The sequence below is a fragment of the Emydura macquarii genome, unplaced genomic scaffold (assembly GCF_026122565.2).
Source record: "Emydura macquarii macquarii isolate MOO-44397 ecotype Brisbane River unplaced genomic scaffold, CSIRO-AGI_Emac_v2 contig_1630, whole genome shotgun sequence".
Lineage (NCBI taxonomy): Eukaryota > Metazoa > Chordata > Testudines > Chelidae > Emydura > Emydura macquarii.
This window is the reverse complement of record NW_027131767.1, coordinates 139050-165881: the sequence shown is the minus strand read 5'-3', so window position 1 is coordinate 165881 and position 26832 is coordinate 139050. Positions and strand designations below refer to the sequence as shown.

At 44.7% G+C, this 26832-nt stretch overlaps 1 pseudogene; it reads left to right on the top strand.

Moving 5' to 3' along the window:
* The first annotated feature begins 1099 nt into the window (after nucleotides 1-1099).
* LOC137157927 (olfactory receptor 5V1-like) lies at nucleotides 1100-25942 on the top strand (annotated as a pseudogene).
* Nucleotides 25943-26832: the final 890 nt, after the last annotated feature.

The following is a 26832-nucleotide window of genomic DNA, read 5'->3' as shown; positions in this document are numbered from 1 at the left end:
CTATGAAGTCGTAGAAGCCGTCGGGGACCTGAACTATAAGGTGAGGCAACCAGATTGCCGGAAGCCGGTACAGCTATATCACATCAACCTGCTGAAGCCCTGGCACGATCGGGAAGTGTGCCTGACCGCCCGAGAAACGACCCCCCAGACAGACGCTCCACAGGGAGAGGTGAGCATATCCCCTGAATTAACTCCCGAGCAGCGGGTGGAGGTGATCGAGATGATCCAGTGAAACCAGGACGTATTTTCCAAGCAGCCCGGTCAGACAACGGTGGTCCACCATCATATCATCACCAACCCGGGAGCACGGGTGACGATAAAACCCTACCGGATCCCAGAGGCCAAGAGGCAAGAAATTAGGACAGAGGTAAGAAGGATGTTGGAACTGGGGGTGATTGAAGAGTCCCGCAGCCAGTGGTCCAGCCCCATCGTCCTAGTCCCCAAGCCTGACGGCACCCTGCATTTCTGCAAAGACTTCAGGAAGCTGAACGAAATATCTAAATTTGACGCCTACCCGATCCCACGTATTGACGAGTTAGTGGACCAGTTAGGCAAGGCCCGCTACTTGACCACTTTAGACCTGACGAAAGGTTACTGGCAAATCCCCCTAGCCAAAGACGCCAGGGAAAAGACCACCTTCTCCACTCCCGATGGCCTGTTTCAATATACTGTCTTCCCTTTCGGACTCCATGGGGCCCCTGCGACATTCCAGAGATTGATGGACAACCTACTGAGACCCCACACCAAGTATGCTGCTGCCTATCTGGATGATGTGGTCATCCACAGCCCTGACTGAGAAACGCACCTGGAGAAAGTGGAGGCGGTGCTCGACTCCCTCCAGAAAGCAGGTCTCACTGCCAACCCCTCCAAGTGTGCCATAGGGCTGGCAGAGGCCAAATACCTTGGCTATGTGGTAGGGAGAGGCCTAGTAAAGCCCCAGTGGAACAAGGTGGAGGCCATCCGGGACTGGCCCTGACCAGCCCGTAAGAAACAGGTCAGGGCATTCCTGGGAATTGTAGGGTATTATAGGAGGTTTATTCCCCACTTTGCCGCTAGATCGAGCCCCTTGACTGACTTGATAAAAGCTCGGGGCCCAGATATGGTAAAGTGGACGGAGGCGGCCGACAAAGCATTCATGGACTTACGGACAGCCCTGTGTAGCCACCCAGTGCTTATAGCCCCAGATTTCAAGAAGGAGTTTATCTTCCAAACAGATGCCTCAGAGACAGGGCTGGGAGCCGTACTCACGCAACTAATAGGTGGTGAGGAGCACCCGGTCCTGTATCTCAGCAGGAAGCTCCTCCCCAGAGAGCAGTGGTATGCAGTGGTGGAGAAAGAGTGTCTGGCGGTCAAGTGGGCCATAGAAACCCTCAGATACTATCTACTGGGGAGACGATTCACCCTAGTAACGGACCACGCCCCGCTCCGGTGGATGCACACCAACAAGGAGAGGAACGCACGAGTGACCCGAGCCTTACAACTTTCGGGTACAGCATAGGGCCGGAAGCCAGCACGGCAACGCTGACGCCCTATCCCGCCAGCACTGCCTAACGTCCCACGTAGCCCAACCCCATGGTGTTGAGCGGGGGGGGATGTGTGATATATCAAGTGCAGAGGGCGGCAGGAAAGTATATGAAGTGAGGTATATCAGCCCCAGGATGATCAGGGCTTTATTCCCTGCAGCCTAATTGGAGTCATGAGGGGGCAATTAGGAGCCAGCTGAGGCCAGTTAGGGATCAGCCAGGTGCTCCGCCCCAAACACACAGTGCACAAGCTGGAGGAAGTAGAGGTGTTGTGCTGTGTGGAGCGGAGCGGAGCGAAGGAGTAAATCGGAGTAGCCACGTGTGGAGCGGAGCGAAGGAGCAGATCAGAGTAGCCAAGTGTTGAAGAGCGGAGGAACCCCAAAGAAGGTACTGAGCCCAGTAAGGGGCAACACGGACACAGGGCCTGAGAGGCCAGCAGGACTGAGGGGGGAAAGTAGCCCAGGGGAGGAGGCTGCGGCTCTAAAATACAGAGCCAGTAGTCTGCAGCTGCTGTTCATAGGGCCCCTGGGCTGGGACCCGGAGGAGCGGGTGGGCCCGGGTCCCTCCCCTCTTCCCCCAAGGAAGACGGGGTGACGGGCACCTTCCTGGCCCCCAACGGGAGTGAAGCACGAGATCCACTAGAGGGAAGACGGCCATCGGCCACAGTGGTTAGTTTTCAGAATGGACAGTGATAAAAAGCAGGGTCCCCCGGGATCTGTACTGGGACCAGTGCTATTCAACGTATTCATAAATGATCTGGAAAAAGGAATAAACAGTGAGTTGGAAAAGTCTGCAGATGATATAACATTACTCAAGATAGGTAACTCCAAAGCTGTGAAGAGTTACAAAGGGATCTCACTACACCGGGTAACTGGGAAAGAAAATTGCAGATGAAATTCAATGTTGATAAATGCTAAGTAATGTACATTGGAAAACATAATCCTAACCATGCAGACAAAATGAGGGGTATAAATTGGCTGTTACCACTCAAGAAATAGATCTTGGTGTCTTTGTGGATACTTCTCTGAAAACACTCACTAATTTTGCAGCCACAGTCAAAAAATTAAAAAACAAAAAAAAAGCTAACAGAATGTTAGTAAGTATCAGGAAAAAGACAGATAATTAGACAGTAAATATCATAATACCACGATATAAATCCATGGTACGCCCGCACCTTAAAAACTGTGTGAAGTTCTGGTTCCCCCATCTCAAAATAAATATATCAGAATTGGAAAAGGTACAAAGAAGGGCAACAAAAATGATTAGGAGGTTGAACAGCTTCCACATGAGGAGAGATTAAAATGATGGGAACTGTTCAACTCAGAAAAGAGACTGTTAAGGAGGGATATGGTAGAGGTCTATGAAACAACAAATGGTGTGCACAAAATGAATGAGGAAGTGTTATTCACCCATACACAAAACACAAGAACCATGGGTCACCCGATGAAATTAATGGGGAGCAGAGTTAAAAAAAAAAAGGAATCACTTCTTCACACAATGGAAAGTCAACCTGTGGAACTCATTGCTAGAGGATGTTGTGAAGATCACAAATATAACGGGATTTTAAAAAGTATTAGGTACGTTCACAGAGGGTAGGCCCATCAGTGGCTATTAGTCAAGATGGTCAGGGAGGCAACCTCTTGCTCTGGGTGTCCCTAAGCCTCTGACTTCCAGAAGCTCTGACTGGATCACAGGGGATGGATCTCTTGATAATTGCCATAGTTCTGTTCATCCCCTCTGAAGTATCTGGCCCTGGCCACTGTCAGAAGATGGGACCATAGGTCAGACCCAGTATGGCTGTTCTTCTGTTTCCTTAATCTGTCTCTGTCTGTCTTGCCAAAGGCAGGAAAAATAACTCCTATTCGCAGCGGTCCACTCAACATTCAACAATAGGATTAATTCTTTCTTCCCCACTACGAGGAATTGCCTGACAGAATAAGAGACTCTAAGGGTTTCTCTACCCTCTGCCTTAGTCCGCACTACAGCGGCATACATTCTAGCATTCATCAGATGTATCCATATCTATTCCTAGGTGCTTTCAGGCACTTGCTCCCTGGAGCCCTGAACAACACAGGAGCAGAGTCTTGGAGATCAAGGTTACTTTCTGTCTGTGCTGTACTTTTCTAAAAGCTGCCAGAAACTCAAGTGATCACAAATTACAGAGAAGCAGTAGGGCATAGAGCAGTGACTGTGATCCAATAGCTAGAGGCACAGGACTGCTACTCAGGAGACCCGGCATCTATACCTTGACTTGCCGTGTGACCTTGGGCAATTCACTTCTCCACTCTGTACCTCGGTTTCCCCACCGTCTCTCCTTCCCGTTGTGTGTTTAGATTCTAACTTCTGTGTGGCACAGGCTGTCTGTCACTGTGCATTTGTGCAGCAGCTGGGGGAATGGGACTATCAGGTGCCAGGGTAATGCAAAGCAAAGAAGACATGTGTCTTGCCGAAGTGAGCAATTCTATATATTTAAGCCCATAACCTTTCCATACTCTATGTGTTCATGTCTATGTCCCCCCGCCCCCCCCCCCCTCCCCCACACACACACTGTGTGAAAAAAACAAATAACATGTCAACGTTCTAGGAGATGATCATACTCAAAGTCAGATCAAAACCACCTAGAACTGGGAGTTCGGGGGACCTCCTGTTTTAAGATTCCTGGGTTCTGCTCCTGGCCTGCGGGGTTACCTTAGGCAAGCCCCTTCAATGCAGGCTCTCTGATTCTCTTCCCACTTTTTGCCCTTCTTGTCTAGTTAGACTGCGAGCTCGTTGTGTCTTACCTAGTTTAGTGGGCCACTGCCCTCAGGGGCCATTTATCAGACGTTTTTATTATGATTACCTTGCAGTATTGCATCATGGGAATGTTTATTATTATTATTATTATTATTTATTTGTTTTGTGTCAGAAAGTCAGAGATTCCACAGCCAGAAAAGACCACTGAGATCTTCTAGTCTGACCTCTCGTAGAACACAGGCCAGTGAATTTCCCCAGCAGCACACAAGATGTTTAAGTGTACAAAGGGAAAAGTGACTGCCTAAAATTTATCCCCATGAGTCACCAGTTCATTCTGACCACATATGGACTGCACAGGTTTTGGGAAGTCAGGAGTTTTGTTAAACTCTCCAGAGAATTCCTTCATTTTAGTTGCTCAAATTCCCTCGTTGTCTTTCGACTTTCCTTAAAATTATCACAGGGCCTAAGAGCACTTTCTGCGGGAGGTCGCTGACCATGATGTCTTGCTCCCCTAGAGTGTTTTTGATCAGCTCCTTCATATCCTTCAGAGTTGCTCCAAGTTGCTGGGATCATCTTTGCTCATAACCATTGCATAGTGTGGCAGAGCTCTACCAACTTCACCATCTTTTCTTCTTGTTTCTTCTCCATGTTTCTCTCTGCTGAGCTTGTTTGTCTACAACGTCTATATCCGTCTTCTTTCCCTGCACTGTTTAGCCTGTGACAATTCCCGGATCCCATGAAATCTTTGCCTCTTCGTTCTCTAGCCTAGTGGTTCCCAATCTGTGGCCCAGGGCCAAAAGTGGCCCACGGGGGCTTTCAAAGTGGCCCGTGGCTCCCCTTGTGCTGGCTGCAGAAGGGAGCTGCTGCCTGAGGTCCCAGGCAGAGCACATTTCCACTGAGCTAAAAGACCAGAGTGGGCTCCTTGCTGCAGCCAAGGGGATGAAGATCAGTGCTCCCCTCTCCCTGGCTGCAGCAGGGAGCAAGGCAAAGTGCTCTGTCTAGGTCCATAGGTGTTGGGGTTTGTGCTAAAGGACTAAACACACTGCTATAGAGCCAATAGCACACTCATAACTTGCTATACAAAGTCTGAGCACTAGAAGGGGACAAGGAGCTACCCTGTGTTAGCCTGGGTTAAGTGTGTGAGATGTGTCACAACATGTATATTCATGAGTCTTGGTGTCTAAGTGACCGTGTGTACCAGTAAGGGAGGAGGGGCCAGGTTGCAAAACAATTACTATGGAGTAAGTGGCGTTGGATTAGCACAAATGTCTGTGAGGCCCTGTCCTCCGTGCTGAGGGAGGTGATTCCATTCAAAAAAGGCAGCCTCAGAGCATAAGATGTACAAATGACATGTTACGACTCCCCTACTCGCCCAATCCCCAGACCCTATAAATCTTCAGACTCCTACCAGGGAGCCTGGCTCCTTAGCTCAAGCTGCAGAGATTCACGCCCTTAGCTGTGGAGGTCCCTACCTATACCACAAGGTGCCAGCAAGACTGTGACCTTCACAGAAGCACAATGGGAGGCCTATCACTGCACTGATGAGGTGAAGCTGCTGGCCTTCCAAGCTGCTGCAGAGCAGGAGTGAGACCTAAGCGGGCAGAGACTCATTAGTGTTTTGAGGAGTTGGTTTTTTGCCCACGTTCTCTCAGACAGGCAAGTTCCTATGCCCCTGCAGAACTGTAACCAAAGAGGAATTGCCTGGGTGGTGTGAATTGAAACCACGATTGGTAAAGCTGGACAAGAAACCTCCTCAGAAAATGGTTTCTGCAGCTTATTCATGGCAGATGCTTTTATCTGACTGAAAATGAATCTGCCTCGGGCTTGGAAAAATGTTGCCCAGCTCACCCCTCCAAAACAGCTCCTGCAGAATTTCCATGATGTCTCATCTACCTGGAAGCTGCTCCTGGCAACTTCCTCTGCTGCATCCTCTCCCAGAGGCAGTGGTGGCAGATACATTGTCCAACAGGGAATATCACAGCTGGCTCTTGTGGAACAGGGCCTAATGGAGTGAGAGGGGTCAGTCCATGAGAATTTGTGCTTAACTCCTTAGGCCTCTTTGAATTTCCACTCCAAGTAACAGGTGAAACTCCACCTCAGGAGATGATTTATAGAATCATAGAAGATTAATCCTAGAAGATTAGGGGTGTAAGGGACCTCAGGAGGTGCTGGTGGTATTATTCAGGAAAGGAAAATTTCATTCTCCAGGGCTCTCAGTCCGGGACTGCAGTGACAAGAGAAGGAAAGTTTTAGGTTAGGGTTTTGTAGGATGTTCATAGGGCCAGCAAGGATCATAAGATCACCTCGTCTCATGTTTTTGTGCTCCTGTAAGTCACAGGTCATTACATTTCACAGTTACCCCAGTATTGAGCCCAAGAATTTCTGTCAAATTACGTCATGCCTTCCAAAAAGACATCCAGCCTTAATTTGAAGACATGAATAGATGGTAAAAGCTGGCATGGTGAATTGGCTGCCCAGTCCTCATGAATGAAATTTCTGAAAGCTACTTAGGGGATGTAGTTCTGGGCCTTATTGAGTATATGCCTACATCATATGTATTGTTACATGGCACAAGGTATTCCACTGCCCTTGCTGTTGTGTGATATCTTCAATGGCAGATGCTACATGGGAAAGAGGAAACATTTCCTCCCTGGTGGACATCAAAGACCATGTATCAATGAACTCAACACTACACAGAAGCAGTGCATACATGACTGTTCAAGGAAAAAATAAAGTTGCAACAATTGGGGTGGGATGTTCAAAGGAGTGCAGGGACCCGATAGCTGAATACCAATTGAAAATCACGGCCAGTTGAAAATTTTATTCATGCCCAAAAAAACACTTAAGCATCAATTTATCTCTAAGTCGACAATGGGACTACTCTCATATGTTTAAAGCTAAGCACTTCTTTAAGTATTTTTCGGGATCAGCAACTTAGTTCAGATTATTCAAAGGAAATGAGTTTAAGAATCATAGTTTAAGAATCATAACTGAGAGTTTGGACAGGAATCTATGGCAATGAAGACCAACCAAGGATCTCCCTTTCATTTTTAAGAAGCCTGATTATACTTCTTCAATGTATCCAATTAGAATAGTGAAACTGAGCAAATTAACATGTAACCAGTCAAAATAACTGAAATTTCATGCACTGAATACTAATCAGGATCTGCTTGTAAATAAACTATAGATAAAAAAATATTCACAGAAATTCTTTGGTGACGAACATTGAATAATGAATATTTTCAAGAAAATCATGATCCAGACAATGAGAGTCATGGAAGAAATAGAAGCACAGTAATTTTAATGGATTGTCCATTTTTTTATATAACCAAGCACTATACTAAACATATGCAGTGTACACAACTGTATAGTGATATGATATTCAAATAATAATGTCAAACTCAGCAAAGAACTGCTACCCCTAAGAAGAGTGTCCTAACTGTTGAACTGTTGGAGACTAAGGTGGGCCCCACCGTCTCTTCTGCTGAAGCTGTTCCACTGTGGATAAGCCATTAAAGGATATTGGAGCATGGGCACTTGGTCTCCCATTTTCTGGAAGAGGGATCTGACCACTAGACAACACAGTCCTTCCGTGTGCCTCTCCCTCTCTGGTCCAATGGCTCTTTTAAAATATTTATCTACAGGGGAAGAGCATGAACAAGAGAGGTTGACAATAGTATTAAACAAGTAAATCAATAAATAATAGCCAAACTCTGTGATCCAGGGCACCTCTGAGACATATTCAGATCCTTGTGTGGATGAGACGCCATTGGCCAAACAGAGAACCCTTTGAAGTGAACGGCTAAATCCCAATGGTCATGTTTCCAGGGCTAGATGTACCACTGGCCCCTTCTCTGTTATCACTGTGTGCATCCCTCCTAGGATAGAAGTCCGTAATCCTCCCCCTCTGAAATTGGTCCCAGGCTAAAAACTTCTGTGCACCAATTTGTGCTTTCCCAGCAGATCTGAGCGGATTTGGTACCTGCAGCTCTTCCTGCAGGAGCTGTGATCAGTAGTAGGTAGAGTGACCAGACACCCCTGTCCAAGTGTAAGGGGTCTATTAGCCCCTTACTGAAAGTTAGTGGGTCTTTTTGGTTGGCATCCCTTGAGGAAGCAGGACCCTGAAGCAGACACAGCCAGTGGGGAGGGCTAACTCAGGTCAGCCTGATTGACAGGACGGGCAGGCCAATGAGGGAGCCAGGAGGGTGGGGAGACCCCAGCCTTCCGTGTGAGCTGGAGCTGCCTGCTTTGGCATGCTGGGGTAGAGCTGACCAGAGCTAAGGACAAAGCAGCCAGCAGCTGGAAGGCTAGAAGAGAGGAGCACAGAAAGCTGGGCTGAGATGATCCACAGCAGCAGAACCAAAGGGGCATCCCAGAGAGCCCAGCCGAGCCAAGCCGAGCACAGCTTCACTGAGCAGAGTGAGCAGGAGCTGGGGCGGAGCTGTCTGAAGCTGGGTGCGATGAGCAGCTGGGGAGAACCAGGGGGACTCTGGGAGTGTGCGGCTACTGTCAGAGCGAGTGTCCGACTCTCTGCATCCCTGCAGCGTAGCCAGGGTCTGGGCAGTGGGCCTGTGACATGTGACACAGACTGTGAACCTTCCTGACATTCCAGAAACACTGTTTGTGGTGCCCCAGGGCAGGGGGCAGTGCTGGGTGTTTTCCTTTCACCTTTCTCCTCTTTTCTTATTTTTTATTTGATGTTTGATTGCTGTTTGTGTAATAAATTGTATTGCTTTGTATTGTATGCAATGACCAGTGGATCAGGGAAGTGCCCAGTGCAGAGTTAGTCCCCAGCGTGGGGACACCCTAGACCCTGCCCTAAGGAACCATGGCAAGATTGGGAATTGAGCCCCAGGAATCCTGGGCCCAGCTTTGTCAGGGTTACAGGGACCCCACCACACAGGGGAGTGGGAGGGGAGCCCTCAAGGTCAGGCAGGCGTCTGGGTAAAGGGAATGGGAGCAGGGACTCAGATCCTTTTGCTAGCCAACTCTCCTGTGGTAGTGTATAAGCAAGGAAAGTTCTCCCAAATAGCGGGCCCATTCCCCCGCTTACCTACAGTCCGGCTGAGCTTACACTTGCACTGAGTCAGTGCGTTTCAGCTATAGCCCCACTGACCCAGTGACGGGACACCCCTGTCACTGCCAGAGCCCTCTTCCACCCCAACCTAGGGGTGATCACCTGCTAAGGGCCAGAACCTGTTCCCTTCTGTCTGCCCCACCCTGTCTAAGGGCCAAAGCTTTGAAACTGCTTGCTCGGTCCTCAGGGGGCTAGAGACTGTTTTCCCTGCTGCTGGCCTGCACTGTCTCAGGGTGGGCCTTGAACTATTTCCTCACCCCTCTGGGGGGCTAGAGACTGTTCCCATTGCTGGCTCATCCTGCCTAAGGGTTGGGGCCTTGAACTATGTGCTCATCCTACTAAGGGCCAGAGACAACTTTCACGTTTTCTTGGGTTACCCCACCTAAGGGTCAGTGCATGGAACCGGGTCTTGTCCTACTAAGGGCCAGAGACTGTCCCCTCTTTATTAGGACTCCCTACAGAGTGTAAAGGCTGGGAGGTGTGGCCTCCCTTGGAGATTGATGGTGAGGGAGGGCCACCGGCCCTGTCCCCAATAGGGGTCCTTCACAGGGCATCATGGGATAAGAGGGAAGGTCCTCCCAGGGATCAGAAACTGGTTAAAAGACAGGAAACTAAGGGTAGGAATAAATGGTCAGTTTTCACAATGGAGGGAGGTAAATAGCAAGGTCCTTCAGGGATCTGTCCTTGGTTCAGTGCTGTTCAACATATTCCTAAATGATCTGGTAAAAGCGGTAAACAGTGAGCTGGCAAAGTCTGCAGATGATACAAAACTACTGAAGATAATTAAATACAAATCTGATGGCAAAGGGTTACAAAGGGATCTCACAAAACTGGGTGACTTGGTAACAAAACGGTAGGTAAAATTCAGTACTGATAAATGTAAATTAACGCACATTGGAAAACATCATCCCAACTGTACATGCAAAATGGCGGGGTCTAAATTGCCATGTACCGTTCAAGAAAGATCTTGGGGTCATCATGGATAGTTCTCTGAAAACATCCCCTGAATGTGCAACAGCAGTAAAAAAGGTAACACAACCATTAAGAAAGGGACAGATAATAAGTAAATATTACAATACCACTATGTAAATCCATGGTACACCCACACCTTGAATACTTCATGCAGTTTTGGTCTCCCCATTCCAAAAAAGGTACATTAGAATTGGAAAAGGAACAACAAAAGTGATTAGAGGTATGGGACAGGTTCCATATGAGGAGAGATTGAAAAGACTGGGACTTTTCAGCTTGGAAAAGAGACAACTATGGGGGGATATAATAGAGGTCTATAAAATCATGAATGGTGAGGAGAAAGTGACTCAGGAAGTACCATTTCCCCCGTCACATAACATGTTGCCCAATCCAATAGATAGGCAGCAGGTTTAAAATGAACAAAAGGAAGTGCTGCTTCACACAATGCACAGACAACCTGCAGAACGCGTTGTCAGGGGACGTCATGAAGGCCAAAAGTATAACTGGTTTAAAAAAATCATTACATATATTCATGGAGGACAGGGCTATCAATGGCTATTCGCTAAGATGATCAGGGATGCAACCCCATGCTCTGGGTGTCCCTAAGTCTCTGACTGCCAGAAGCTTTGACTCAACAACAGGGGGTGGATCACTGAATAATTGCTCTGTTCTGTTCATTCCCTCTGGTCCATCTGACACCAGCCACTGTTGGAAGACAGGATACTGGGCTGGATGGACCGTTGGTCTGACCCAATATGACCGTTCTTATGTTCATATGTAGGCAGGGGCTGCTCACATTTCACAGTCATGGAGATTAAATTTCCCATTTCATTCTCATAGAGATTAAATTTCATTTAAAATAGATCATGCTTTTAGGTAACTGACATATATTCCTTCTCACTCCATTTGCAGCTAATTTCATAGTCAAAGCAGGTTAGAATTGGAGCTGAGAAGAGGCTGGAAGTATCTTGGTCCCTGGGGGCTGATCAAAGAAGTGGCAATGAAGTCTGTCCATAGTGGGTGAGGTGCTTGACTTTAAGTATGCCGTTGTTTCTATAGGTCTGATCACAGATCAGCAACATGAAGGAACCCTGATCAATTTCATTTGAAACATGTTAATTTCATTTTATCTTGCTTAGGATAAAAATAATCCTTATATAAAAAATCCTTGTTTCATTATGTGCTCATTAAAACAATCCCCGTTAGCAACATATCTACTAAACAGTAATTTCTCCAATTAGCCATGACACATCCATGACTCTGTAGAGATTTACAGAAGGACACACAGGTTGTTGTAACTTCAGGTAACTTAATTTACGCTCTGAGAAATGTTACGTTCAGCTGAGACCTGGGTAATACCTGGAGATTTGTGAAACATCTCAAGAAACTAAAGGCAGTAGCTGAAACAAAGTTACTCGTCATTTTAATGGGTCCCACGGCGGACCATTAGAATGGAAACGTTCTCAAGAACTGCAGGTCACAGCGGAAGTCCCATCGGGGCTGATTAGAAAAGAAAGTCAGAGGCATGGATTAAAGTTAGACAAAGGAAAGGGAGGGTTTGTTTCTATGTCAAGCAGCCCCTGATGTGTAAAGGGAAAGAGGTCACGCCAGTTGTGCCTGCCCCCAAGTGAGGGAATGCAAGGGGAGGAGGCAATGTCGTGAAACTGACATGTAAACAAACCAGAGGTTCCCACTCGGTTGGCCAACGCAGCACGGCCCAGGCGCAGCAAGTGAAAGGCAATTCCAGGATTGTAGGCCTCAGTGACAAGATCAGCCAACACACCTGGATTGTGACAGGCTTTGCTGTCCCACCAGCGATCCCCAGCTCTGCCCTCAGCCCTAACCCACAGCCCACCCCCACCTAGTGCTATTAATGTCTAGATTTACACGCACACACAGGTGCACCTCAGTCCTGACTTTCTAGTGCCCTGGCTGTCACAGCCCGCCCCACAGCTCTGCCAACCCACAGCCTCCTTCTGTCCCAGTCCTGGGCTCCTCCACGCCTTCTAAAGCTCTGCCAATGCCCATTAATCCTGGCTTCTAACCCCAGCTTCTATCTCATGTCTGGGTTAACACTCAGAACACACACAGCTCTGCCGCTGCGCTTCAATCCCGACCCGCAGACACCTGCTGTCCTGTCCCACTCCCTCCACCTCTGCCAGGAACTTCTCACAAATTGTGTGGTCAGTTGCTTGACTGCTCTTTGGTGCGACATGAAATAGGTTCAAGAGAGTAACTAAGCAAAAAGTCAGGTTGAATGCTATACATCAACAATAACATAGTGCAGGAAAAAGGTTCAATACGATACCAGTCTCTGGGAATCCATCTCGTTGCAGCTCTGTTACTTTCACCTTCCACAGAAGTTATACCCCTAAAGCCATCTATTTATACCCAGCCTATTTGTGTTTGCAGGTACAAGTTGCTGTGTATGTCATCCTAACTGACATTTAGTCACTTACTTTTCCACCTTGTTCTTTTGGTACCACAGTGTAGCTCCTATCTCTTTGTTCAAATAGGTACCAAAGGGCATAAGGGCACCTCCTGGGTTTGACTAGGCCAAGAACAATCATATAATAGAATCCTAGAAGATAAGGGATGAAAGGGACCTCAAGAGGTCATCTAGTCCAACCCCCTGCTCAAAGCAGGACCAACCCCAACTAAATCATCCCAGCCAGGGCTTTGTCAAGCTGGGCCTTAAAAAAGTTTGGAGATTCCACCACCTCCCTAGGTAACCCATTCCAGTGCTTTGACCCCTTCTGGTGAAAATGTTTTTCCTAATTTCCATCCTAGACCTCCCCCCCTGCAACTTGAGACCATTGATCCTTGTTCTGTCATCTATCACCACTGAGAACAGCCTCGTTCCAACCTCCCAGGAACCCCCCCTTCAGGTAGTTAAAGGCTGCTATCAAATCCCCCTCACTCTTCTCTTCTGCAGACTAAATAAGTTCAGTTTCCTCAGCCTCTTCTCATATGTCATGTGCTCCAGCCCCCAATCATTTTTGTTGCCCTCCGCTGGACACTCTTCAGTTTGTCCACATTCTTTCTGAAGTGGGGGGCACAAAACTGGGCACAATACTCAAAATGCGGCCTCACCAGTGGCAAATAGAGGGGAATAATCACTTCCCTCAATCAGCTGGCAATGCTCCTACTAATGCACCCCAATATACTATTAGCCTTCTTGGCACCAAGGGAACACTGCTGACTCATATCCAGCTTCTAATCCCCAGTAGCCCCCAGGTCCTTTTCTGCAGAACTGCTGCCTAGCCAGTCAGTCCCCAGTCATTAGCTGTGCATGGGATTCTTCCATCCTAAATGCGGGACTCTGCACTTGTGCTTGTTGAACCAGATCAGATTTCTTTTGATCCAATCCTCTAATTTGTCTAGGTCAGTCTGTATCCTATCCCTACCCTCCATTGTATCTACCACTACCCCTAGCTTAGTGTCTTCTGCAAACTTGCTGAGGGTGCAATCCACCCCATCCTTCAGATCATTAATGAAGATGTTGAACAAAACCGGCCGCAGCACCAATCCCTGGGACTCTCTGCTTATTTCCAGTTGCCAACTAGATATCAAGCCGTTAATCACTACCCGTTGAACCCAATGATCTAGCCAGATTTCTATCCACCTTATATTCCATTCATCCAACCCATACTTTTTTACATCCTGTCATCTTCATTTCAGACATTTCAGGCCAGGCCTGTGAGAATAATTTCTTATCCATCGCTGTGATCAAGCACTGATAGGTCCTGATCTTGACAGTGTTCCTAATTACTCAAGCCAAAACTTACTTCAGTGAATGCAAGAGTTTATGGGATACATAGCATAAGGGTGATATAAAAAATCATAGATAAACCTGTGCCCTATGTTGAAGAGGAAGGTGAAAAGATCACTTCTAGAAATGCCAGCCTGAAAGATGGAGATATACAGTATGGATGTATACAGTAATATGGAATAAGAGAAATGATGTTATATCAAAAATAGAACAATTGGCTTAACATTTATCTCAAGGACATTTGAAATGTGTGGTAGATAGATAATTAGATAGATAGATAGATCAGGTCAGGAAATATTTTAGTGCCTGGGAAAAATTTTGATGAAAACAAAATAAGTTTCCATTTCCTCAAAATATTCCTTCAAGATTTTTCAAGAAAGAAAGAAAGACTGAGAAAAGATTGGGAAATGTGTTGCAAACTTAAATGAGCTGGATTCTGTGGGTGCATTTTCACAGAGCTGGCCAAAACTCTCTGTTTTTTCTGTGAAAATTGTTCCTTGAAAAAATGCGAACTTAAACGCAAAAAAGAAGCTTACAAGAAGTGGAATCTTGGTCGGATGACTAGGGAGGATTATAAAAACACTGCTCGAACGTGCAGGAATGAAATCAGGAAGGCCAAAGCACAATTGGAGTTGCAGTTAGCAAGGGACGTGAAGGGGAACAAGGAGGGTTTCTACAGGCATGTTGCCAACAAGAGGAAGATTAGGAAAAGTGTGGGCCCCTTAGAGAATGAGAGAGGCAACATAGTGACGGAGGATGTGGAGAAAGCTGAGGTACTCAATGCCTTTTTTGCCTCTGTCTTCACAGACAAGATCAGGTCCCAGTCTGCTGTACTGGGTGGCACAGAATGGGAAGGAGGCGAACATCCCGCAGTGCTGAAGGAACGGGTTCAAGACTATTTAGAAGGATTGGACATTCACAAGTCCATGGGGCCGGATGCAATGCACCCAAGGGCGCTGAGGGAGTTGGCTGATGTGATTTCAGAGCCATTGGCTATCATCTTTGAAAGTTCATGGCAACAGGGGGAGGTCCCTGAGGACTGGAAAAAAGCAAATCTAGTGCCCATCTTCAAAAAAGGGAGGAAAGAGGATCCAGGGATCTACAGACCGGTCAGCCTCACCTCAATCCCTGGAAAAATCATGGAGCAGGTCCTTAAGGAATCCATTTTAAGGCACTTGGAAGAGAGGAAGGTGATCAGGAACAGTCAACACAGATTCACCAAGGGAAAGTCATGCCTGACCAACCTGATTGCTTTCTATGATGACGTGACTGGGTCTGTGGATGTAGGGAAAGCGGTGGATGTGATATACTTTGACTTTAGCAAAGCTTTTGATACTGTCTCTCACAGTATTCTTATCAGCAAGTTAAAGAAGTATGGGTTGGATGAATGGACTATCAAATGGATCGAGAACTGGCTAGAGCATAGGGCTCAACGAGTAGTGATCAATGGCTCCATGTCTAGCTGGCAACCGGTCACAAGCAGAGTTCCCGAGGGGTCGGTCCTGGGGCCGGTTTTGTTCAACATCTTTATTAATGATCTGGAGGATGGGGTAGATTGCACCCTCAGCAAGTTTGCGGACGACACTAAGCTGGGGGGAGTGGTAGATACCCTGCAAGGTAGGGATAGGATACAGAGTGACCTAAACAAACTGGAGGATTGGGCCAAAAGAAATCTAATGAGGTTCAACAAAGATAAGTGCAGAGTCCTCCACTTAGGAAGGAAGAATCCCATGCACAGCTATAAACTGGGGACTGACGAGCTGGGCAGCAGCTCTGCAGAAAAGGACCTGGTGGTAACAGTGGATAAAAAGCTGGATATGAGTCAGCAGTGTGCCCTGGTTGTCAAGAAGGCTAATAGCATATTGGGCTGCATTAGGAGGGGCATTGCCAGCAGGTCACGGGAAGTGATTATTCCGCTCTGTTCGGCATTGGTGAGGCCACATTTAGAATATTGTGTCCAGTTTTGGGCCCCCCACTACAAGAAGTATGTGGACAAGTTGGAGAGAGTGCAGCGGAGGGCAACCAAAATGATTAGGGGGCTGGAGCACAGGACTTATGAGGAGAGGCTGAGGGAACTGGGCTTGTTTAGTCTGCAAAAGAGAAGAGTGAGGGGGGATTTGATAGCGGCCTTTAACTACCTGAAAGGGGGTTCCAGGGAGGATGGGGCTAGGCTGTTCTCGGTGGTGGCAGATGACAGAACAAGAAGCAACGGTCTCAAGTTGCAGGGCGGGAGGTCTTGGTTGGACATTAGGAAAAGGTTTTTTACTAGGAGGGTAGTGAAGCACTGGAATGGGTTACCTAGGGAGGTGGTGGAATCTTCATCCTTAGAGGTTTTTAAGCTGAGGCTTGACAAAGCCCTGGTTGGGATGATATAGCTGAGGTTAGTCCTGCTTTGAGCAGGGGGTTGGACAAGATGACCTCCTGAGGTCCCTTCCAACTCTAGTATTCTAATATTCTATGATTCTATGTTTTAGTTTGAGCCATTTCCAGTTTTTTGGGTAGTGGGAGGAAGAGGAGAAAGGGAAAAAATGATGCTCTATCATTTTGTCGCTAGGCCTACCAGGAAAAGGCATTAATTTATCCAAAACAAAACCCTCTTCAATATTGTAGTTTAGCCAGCCTCTTTGGCAAACACAGAAAAGATTCTGGGCTGTCAAGTCAAGAAATCATGAGAATTTAATATAAAAAGAATAATAAAAGATTCATATTTACTAACAACACTAAATTTTCAGTGACTGTCCATGAGAGTTGGGTGCCTAAATCCAAGAGTAATTAGCCATTTCAATTCCCTTCACTAATGGTCTTATCCTGCAGTGAGACATTCGCCAGTAAAGTGGTACTTCTTTGCTTTGTTGTGATATTTAGACTGAGCTCCTTCCATCATCTCCACCATCCTGAGGACATGCTCTGGAGGATGAGCATAAAGCCTTCTCCACCTGCAGCTCCCTCCTCATTGTGGTTATTTTATGCTAAGGGACACATTTCTTGTAGTATGTGAGACCCAGATCAGCCTCCTCATAATCTCTGGACAGATGGTCTCCATCCTGTACAGCAATTTAGAACCCCATGTTAAGCCTTATCATCAACAGCCTGAAAAACAAAGCCATGAGAACAGTTCTGGGAGAAATGTTGAAAACACCATATGTTTCTTACTCTGGGGTTGTGGGATAATTATTTGGTAATGGGCTTCCAAATCCCAAGACTGGCTCTGAAAATCTTACCTGTATTCTATACAATGTTGTTGGCCAGAGTCTACTCTTAGAGCTTGTCTACACAAGGCAGTAATGCAGATTGAGGCTCTTTGATGTCTAAAGTGCACTAATGTGTTGCACATTAATGGGTCCATGCGGACTCTGCTGGTGTGAACTGAAAGTTCCTAGTGCACTTTAATGTAGCATCACTTCTCTCAGTCTCTCCTATTGAAGCTGTCCTACTTTGGATAATCACTTAAATAGTAATGACCTAAGTTTCTTTGTGAATCCAGGCCTTTGTGGGTCTGGGCCTACCAAGATGGGCCAGATCTGTGGTCCATCTAATCTAGGGTAACCAGATATCCCAATTTTATAGGGACAGTCACGGTATCCAGGGCTTTTTCTTATATAAGTGCCTATTACCCCCACTCCTTGTCCCGATTTTTTGCATTTGCTACCTGGTCACCCTAATCAAATCCAGCATCCTATCTCCAACTGTGGTCAGCATCAGATGCTTCAGAAAAAAGTGCAAGGAGAACTGAAAGGGGCAATTATGGAATAACCACACATAGGATTTAAAGCATGGTAGTTTTAAGACTTAGTCTCTGCTTACCATGAAGCAGAGATCTCAATCAGGATCTAACTCATTTTATTTGTAAGGTAATGAGAAAATTATTTAAGGTAGCAACTGAAATCTGCCATGGAGAGAATCATAGAATCATAGAAGATGAGGGTTGGAAGGGACCTCAAGAGGTCATCTAATCCAAACCCCTGCTCAAAGCAGGACCAACCCCAACTAAATCATCCCAAAGAAGCCAAGGAAGAGTGAGCTGTTGGTGAAATCACTGGCCTGTGATTTAGGAAGCTCAGATTTCAGGTCCCTGTTCTGTCACAGACCTCTTATGTGACCTTACACAAGTCGTTGAGCGTCTCTGTGGCTCAGATTCGTAGAATCCAAGATCAGAAGGTACCTTGTCACCATCTAGTCCAATATCCTGTATAACACAAGCCATAGAACTTCTCCAAAATAATTCATAGAGCAGATTTTTTAGACAAACCTCCTACCTTGATTTAACAATTGTCAGTGATGGAAAATCCACCACAACCCTTGCTAAATTGTTCCAGTGCTTAACTACTCTCATTGTTAAAACATTACATGCTATTTCCAGTCTGAATTCATCTAGCTTCAACCTCCAGCCATTGGATCATATTAAATCTTGAAGAGCCCATTGGCACACTGTTGGGAATGGTTCCCGTCCAGGAGTGCCAGGCTCAGGGCAGACTGTCAAAAAGCAAGGCACACCCCCACAAATTGATGGTATGTTCTATAATTATATTTCACCAACCTAGTAACAAACGCAAACTCCTCAATCACTGTAAGAGTCTTGCCATGGAGTCACAGACAGTCCCCTTGGGATCTCCAGTCTATCTTGCCACCCAGGCAAGATGGACTTCATTGGAAATGGTCACTTACACCAGAAATCAAAAAATATTCTGATTGCTTCATGTCCCAAGAGACCAGTCACTTACCCCAGATTAATTTGTACCTCAGATCTAATGGCAAAGACAACGCTGGTAGCCAATCCTATGTTAAACTAACTGAGTATTTATTAATGAGGAAAAGGAAATGAGTTATCTACAAGTTAAAGCAGGCAATATATAAGCAAGAATGTGTTACAGTCTATGGTTCCAAAAAGTGACAGATTTGTAGTCATCTGTCCTCTGAATGTCTTTTCGGGCTAACCCAGGTTGATCCTATGGATCTCTATTTTTTGTTACTTAGCTCCAGCCCTTCTAAGAATACAAAGAGTAAAGATATAACTATTTCTTCTTTATATGTCCTCCTCCCAGAGTTCAAAGCAATGGGACAAGAGTTCCTGCAAGTAACTTGTTCATGGGTGCATGGGACAATCAGCAAATCTTTGACCTACAATGGCCCATATAGTCTTGATTGTCCTTCTTGATGGGTTGGGGAACCATTCTTCCTTCCTAGATGTACAAGTTCCAAGCATCTCTTCTTACAATTATAATGGGAAGTGGTGGAATCTCCATCCTTCGAGGTTTTTGAGGCCTGGCTTGACAAAGCCCTGGGTGAGATGATTTAGTTGGGGTTGGTCCTAATTTGAGCAGGGAGTTGGACTAGAAGACCTCCTGAGGTCCCTTCCAACCCTCATCTTCTGTGATTCTAAAGCAAAACTTACATATTTCCTTATAACATTGGATGCAGACATTTCAAGTAAGATTAATACAGGCAGCAACTTACAAGCATTTTATAGAGTCTAAACGCATCTTTAAAGGTCTAACACCTAGCTTGAACAATATTGACGTACTGGTAAGCTGGTCTGGTATCCAGCTATGAATTTGTCAGTGCTCAACTAACACCTACAGACTTGGCAAGATGTGACACCTGCTTTGGTGGTGTTACAGGCATTATTAAATATTCATTCCCCATGGAGGTACTTATAGACCATAATCAAGTCACCCCTGAACATTCTTTTTGTTAAGATCAATAGATTAAGTTCCTTGAGTCATTCACTATAAGCCATGTTTTCTAATCCTTTAATCATGATCATAGCTCTGCTCTCAGCGTGCTCTAGATTTATTTACATCCTTCTTGAATTGTGGGCATCAAAACCGGACACAGTATCCCAGCAGTGGTCAGACTGGTATCAAATACAGAGGTAAAATAACCTCTTTCTCCTATCCCGGATTCCTCTCCTTATGCAGACTGGGGTAGCATAGCTCTTCTGGCAAGAGCCTCACATTGGGAGCTCATGTTCAGCTGATTAACTGCCATGACGGTCAAATCTCCATCTTTAAATGGACATGATAGCACTGCCTTGCCTCACAATCACTGTCCAATACCCAGAGCAGATTCACTGGGATAATGTATACTTTTTAATAGAAGCAATGGGCCAATGACTCAGCGGGTGTAATCCGATGTAGTGCCACTGATTTCACAGTAACAGCGGTGATTTACATTATCTGAGGATCTAGTGCAGTATCTATAAATGACTCAATAAATAAAATAAATCAAAGAATATAGAGCGTTCTGCGGCGGTCATATTATCCGTTACAAAACACTCAGTCATTACTGACCCAGAACACTGTTATCTTTCTACATAAGAGAAACTTGTCCCAGAGGAAACCGGAAAGTATTCAACCTCTCCATCAGTAATTAACTCTTGCTCTTAGAGCCAGACAAATCAAGGATTTTATTTTCCAAGAGGAGATGGGTAGGTTACTGAACTATATAAATTAGATCAACACCCATGTATAGCCCTGCTCACCTTGCAGGAGCTGACTTTTCAGGGTAAAGTGTAGCTGATGCTCTTACATATTGTATTTGTGAGACACAGAAAGAAGGAAAAAGAGAAGGAGACAGAGAGAGGGAAGGAGAGGGAAATATTAACTAGATGGATAGATAGATAGATAGATAGACCGATAGATAGATAAATGTGTATGAGGATATATATAGAGAGAGATTTAGCTTTCACGGCTATTCTGTGATAATAAATTCACTTCAGCTAGTACTTTACTCCGAGAATAATTCCATTAATGTCAGTGGCACCCCTGAGCGAAGCACTGTTCAACTTCATTAAGGGTGTCAATATGAATCTGTCTCTTTATTCATCTATGTTAGGGAGTATGCATTAAAATTATGAAGGTCCACGATCTCTTTTTGGAACATAGGTGAGTAGTTAGCTCATCATTTACTCTTCTTTTGTCTGTTACATCTATATATGTATGCTCTTTTGTCAAAAGAAACTGTATCTGCAAATGCTGCATCTTCTCCTGAGAAATGCTAAGAATCTATATCTCCCTGTGGAAACAAGCGGGATCTGCAACCCACCTCACCCCTTCTCAGGAACCAGCCGGGATTGCAAAGCCAATCTGGAAGTGTTAAATTAATGTTTGAATAAAAAAATGGCCACTTTGTAGACTTGAACCCATCAGAGACAGGTGAGGGAGAAGCCTGAAGATACTTGCTCAGAAATCCTTCGATTTATTGGCAAAGGCCTTCTCATTCGAAGAGATACCTTGGCCTCCCGGGGAAAGTTGGTCTTCTGCTGAAATTACCCTCTCTGTGTATTGGAGTTCCATGTAGGTAAAATGGAGTAATAACATTTTCTTCCTTTGTTTATTGGGGAGGTAGAGAGAAGCTTTCTAGTGCAAGTCCAGTACGTGAGGCTATGTCTAAACTTACAGCAGCATGTAGGGTACAGGCACTACACATGTAGCTACATGCCACAGTGAAAGACTGGCTGTGTCCACACCTCTCACTGTGGTGTGTGGCTACACACAGCAAGGACAGTGTCCAGCAGTGGGAAGGCAGGTAGGAAACGATCCTGCACCAGGGGGTGAGCCCTGGTGTTATGGAGTAATAATAATAATTAATTGAAGACTCATAAGATAGCAGGAGAAGGATGACAACTGAAGTCCAAAACATGCGTCTTGAAAATGAATGCAAATTTGCATAACACAGGCCCTAATTTTCGGGAAAATTAAAGGCCAAAGACTAGAAGCCATAAAATATAAACAAGTTATCTTGTATCATCGCACAGCAATGGAAACATTATCCCATAAAGGCTGCACAGCCAAGAAAGCGAGAACATGCTTCTATAGGACACTATGGATTAGGTCATAAGTCGGATGGTTTCACTGCCTGTCTATTTGATTCGGTTTTGTTGAGAAAATGTAGCCAAAACACAAAAGCCTTGGTTGATTTGCATCACTTTGTAGGAAAGTTAGCTTTCTGCTAACCAATTCACTCAGGCTTCGTAGCACTAGTCACCCATAGTGAGGACAAGAGGATGGCTTCACAGAAGTGTGATAACAAGTCTAGAGAAATTATAAAGAGAGAATCAACTTGTTTTGGTGAGTAGACATGTTCCATACCATGTATTTCAGTAACTATATTGGACTGGTCCTTACACTAGTGTAAACTGACGCAGTTCCTTTGAACTGAGAATCTGAATCACTCGGTCTGCCCTGCCTTGGAGCTTCTGCCACATATCAGATTTTGTACCTGTGCATACTCGGAACAAAGTGGATGGAAAATAGTAACATTCAGATTTGGTTGTCTTTTATATACAGATTATATAGGTGTGGGTCACTGCACAATGTGTGAGAGAGTATAGAATCAGGAAGAAGCTAGACAAAGAATAGTAAAACCTAGATCACATCTAGAACTTGCCATCCTCAGATCTGAAAGCACTTTAGAAGAAGGCAGCTTCATGTGAAAACACAGGGTCAAATTTACCTCTGTCGAAGCCACTGGGAATTTAATAGCACAAGGATTTAGGCCTTCTTCCCTGAAAGTCTCTATCCTAGGACAAGTCAAAAAACATATTTAAAACAGCCAATTGCCGCCATCAACACTAGTAGTAATAGTCACAGCTAATCAAACATTGCCAGCTGTTTTTCAGGGGAAATTTAATTAAAAAAAACAATCTGTTCAGGATTTGATGGTTTTTGTTTTTTTTCTGTTTTGTGTTTGTTTGTTTTAATTTTTAATTTTAATTATTACTTTGGCTGAAAGTCAAAATCAAACGTTGAAAAATGTTTAGTTTTGGAAAAATGAAAACAAAACATTTCTACCCACAACTGATCCTTTTATTTTTATTTTGTTTAATCCTTTTGTTGTGGTGGTGGTTTTCTGTGTTTGAAATGATGAACGAAAAGCATCTTTGGGCTTTTGAAACAGATATTTTTTTATATTTTTTGTTAAGGGTTGGATTTTCACTGAAAAAATGGAACATTCTGAATGGAAATAATGTTTTTTTACACAAAAGCAACACACCGTCACCTCGGATAAGTTGCCTGCTTACCAGAGACACTGAGCCTTTGAGCGTCTGTTGACATCAGTTGGGATTTGTGTGTGGTCTGCAACATTGAGCATCAGGAGAATTACTGAATTACCTAAATGCAAATTTCAGTGCCCAAGTGTAGGCACTCAAGTCTAAAACCTGACATATTCGTGTCGTGTCATCAATATGGCTTTAGAGACTATTCAAAATGTAAAGGCCCTGTCCTGAAAAGCTTACCGGCGAAATTAGAAAAGGATGAGAAATGGTATCAGTTGGGGAATGCAAGGGAAGACAATGGCAGCAATAGAAGAACCCATGATTGCTTTTGTTAGTAACATGTGCGTGTTGAGGATATCATAATCAATCATTCAAACAGAAAGAGCGCTTTGACAGGCATTCATAGCTGGTCACAGAACAAAGGATATTGGCCCTGGGGCTGCAATTGGATCTATACAAATGGACTCCTATGCCTGTTGAAAGCCCCATTTATTTCACTAGGACTCAAATGGGTGCAGGGGTCCGTCCATGGAGATCCAGTTCAGTAAAATGGTCTGTGAAGTGCTGTTGTATTCTGCCATTTACTTATGTACCAATGACACCTACTATTCAACCAATTCCTTCCTTCTGCTCACATCACCTCTCCTTAGCAAAATGAGACTGAGAGACAGTGACACTACAGGCATTTGAGATAGCATCTTCTCCTTCATGTGTGTCATCAACCAAAATGTCTACTCATTTGCACTGGGATTGATTTTTGAAGTCAGTGGGGTTACACAGATTTCATAGACTCATAGAAGATGAGGGTTGGAAGTGACGTCAGAGGTCATCTAGTCCAACCCCCTGCTCAAAGCAGAACCAACCCCAACTAAACCATCCCAGCCGGGGCTTTGTCAAGCCAGACCTTAAAAACCTCTAAGGATGGAAATTCCACCACCTCCCTAGGTAACCCATTCCGGTGCTTCACCCCTTTGATTGAGGGCAGAATATGTACAGACAGGTCAAATAAATTTCAGAATTTGGTCTGATGAAACTGCATTGCTGATGGGGAAGATTTTGGCTGCCTCAGGATTTAGACACCTTAATAATGTGTGGTTTTTAGACCAGGATGCCCAGCAATTTCTGAAAATCATGCCCCTTTATGTTTTGTCAAGTCAAGCATCCAAAAATTGAGAAAATCAAAATCACCACCTACTTTGGAAAATCTTGGCCCATAATGTTATGCTCGAAGGAGAAAACTCCTCTTTATTTTCCTGTCCCATGTTTAACATCCAGGGATGGAAACTAGTGAAAAACATCCTTGGTTTGCAAACCTGTCACATATTAGGCTCAATTGACCACTGCTCAGTCCAGTTTGCTGCTGGGATCATTCCACTCAAGCCATGGTAGCTGTGCTGGGGAAAAGCTCAACTAACATGGGAGTCCATGAGACCTGCTGATACCAATCCCTGACACACACTAGACCCAGATATTCACTATGCCACTTTTACAAAGCTATCTGACCAAAGACAGTGCTGATTGGATGGCTATTTTCAATTTACCTTCTTAATACTTTTTGTCCACCCCGTAATCCAACACGGAGCATAGGAGGATGATACGGGATCTGCTTTAGAAGAAAGAGTTGTACAGCAGGTTTCTAAAAGAAGATCTCTTTTTTATGGCTCACAGCATGAGAAATGTTTGAGAACTAATTGGACAAGGTATTGACACCTGTGTAATTAAAGAAAATACTTGTGTAAATCTACATGGAATAGGATCTATTTTATTTTTATCCAATGTACAGTGTCGAATTAGAAATGAGAATTTGTGCATCTTAGCAAAATCTCACCAGGGTTTTCTATCTATCTATCTATCTATTTCATGGAATTTCCATAACGTGTTATTAAACTGGTTTATTTCATTTCTTTTTCTTTTCTTGCAAGTCACTAACTGTGAATAGAAAACCAAACCAGTGTGAATGAATTTATTCTTGTCAGACTTTCCAATGACCCACAACTTCAAATTTTCCTCTTTCTGGTGTTTTTAGTTATTTACCTAAGCACCCTGGTAGGGAACATGTTGATATGCCGGTGATAAGGGTAGATCCTCACCTCCACACCCCCATGTACTTCTTCCTGACTCATTTGTCCTTTGTCGATATCTGCTATTCCTCAGCCATTGTCCCTAAGATGCTGGTGAATTTCTTAGCAAAGCCCAAAACCATTTCTGTCAGTGGCTGCATTGCCTAGATGTTCTTCATCCTCCTCTCAGCTGGTACTGAAGTGTTTGTACTCTCAGCAATGTCTTATGACCGATACGCAGCCATATGTCACCCATTGCATTATGTGGGGACCATGAGCAAATGAGTGAGCAGACAATTGGTGAGTGGTTCCTGGACAATGGGAGTCTTGTATTCACTGATAAACACTTTCCCTGTGTTAAAGTTGAACTTCTGTGGGCCCAGTGAAATCCGCCATTTAATAGAGCTGCCTCCTCTATTAAAACTGTCTTGCACTGCAATCTTCACCAATAAAGTAGCTCTTGTTTCTTCTGCTGTGATATTTGGTTTCAGCTCCTTTCTCCTCACCCTGATCTCTTACATTCACATCATCTCCTCTATCCTCCGAATATGCTCCACAGAGGGAAGGCGTAAAACCTTCTCCACCTGCAGCTCCCACCTCATTGTGGTGGGTTTATTCTACGTGACAGCTCTTTCCCAGTACATGAAACCCAGCTCAGTCAATATGCTGGTTCTAGATGAACTCTTCTCCATCCAGTACAGCATCTTCACCCCTATGTTGAACCCCATCATCTACAGCTTGAAAAATAAAGATGTGAAAACAGCTCTGGCAAGAGTATTAGGGAAAATTCAAGTTTCTCATGTAATGTAACCATTTCTAGAGTTTATAATTTTTAATAAAATTATAACATCAATCAAAGAGTTGTGGGGAATGCACTACCTGGTTATTTTGAGCACATACAACTGGTTGACACTGGTACACAACTGGCAATCAATTTAGTCTAGATAAAAGAACTATCCCAAACACTGTTTATATAGCTGAAATCTTTAGTGAAATAAATATGCGTAGCTCTGTTGGTTTCAATGGAACCATCTTAGGCCTGGTCTACACTGCTGCCAACGGTCAACCAGAGATATGTAAGCTACATAATGTATCTTGAATATTTCCCATTTACGTACTTATGTTGACATACCACGGTGTTTTCATGGTTCTGTGTAGATGGCAAATGCCCTCCCATCAACGCAGTCTTACTCCTTTCAGGATGGTGGATTTCCGGCGTCAACCGAAAGGCCATCTGGGATCTATTGAGTGGGTCTACACGACCCGCTCTATCAATCCTGCTGAATCGATTGCTGCAGAACTGGCAGTGTAGATATATCCTTAGTTTACAGGAGCTGATGATCATTACGTTGATATCCATACTTGATTTATTTCTACTTAAAGCAATATGAGCTTTGGGTTTTGAGTAGCATTGAATTTGAAAGTCTACTCGTGAAGAGACCCAACCCTGGAATTTTGGACTGGCTTCGAAATGGGGTTGTGCTAAAGCACACTAGGTAAACCCAGACTTTAGCTTGATTTTCAGCCTATCTACAACTCAACCTGATAAATCAAGTTACATGAATTTACCCTGCACCTACAGTATGAAAAATGTAAAAGTTAGATTGGTTATAACAATCATGTGTTACTCCTGTGCCTTAACCACAAAGATAGCCTTCCTGAAGGGCCTACAGCCCTTAAGTGCTGAAATAGGGATCTGG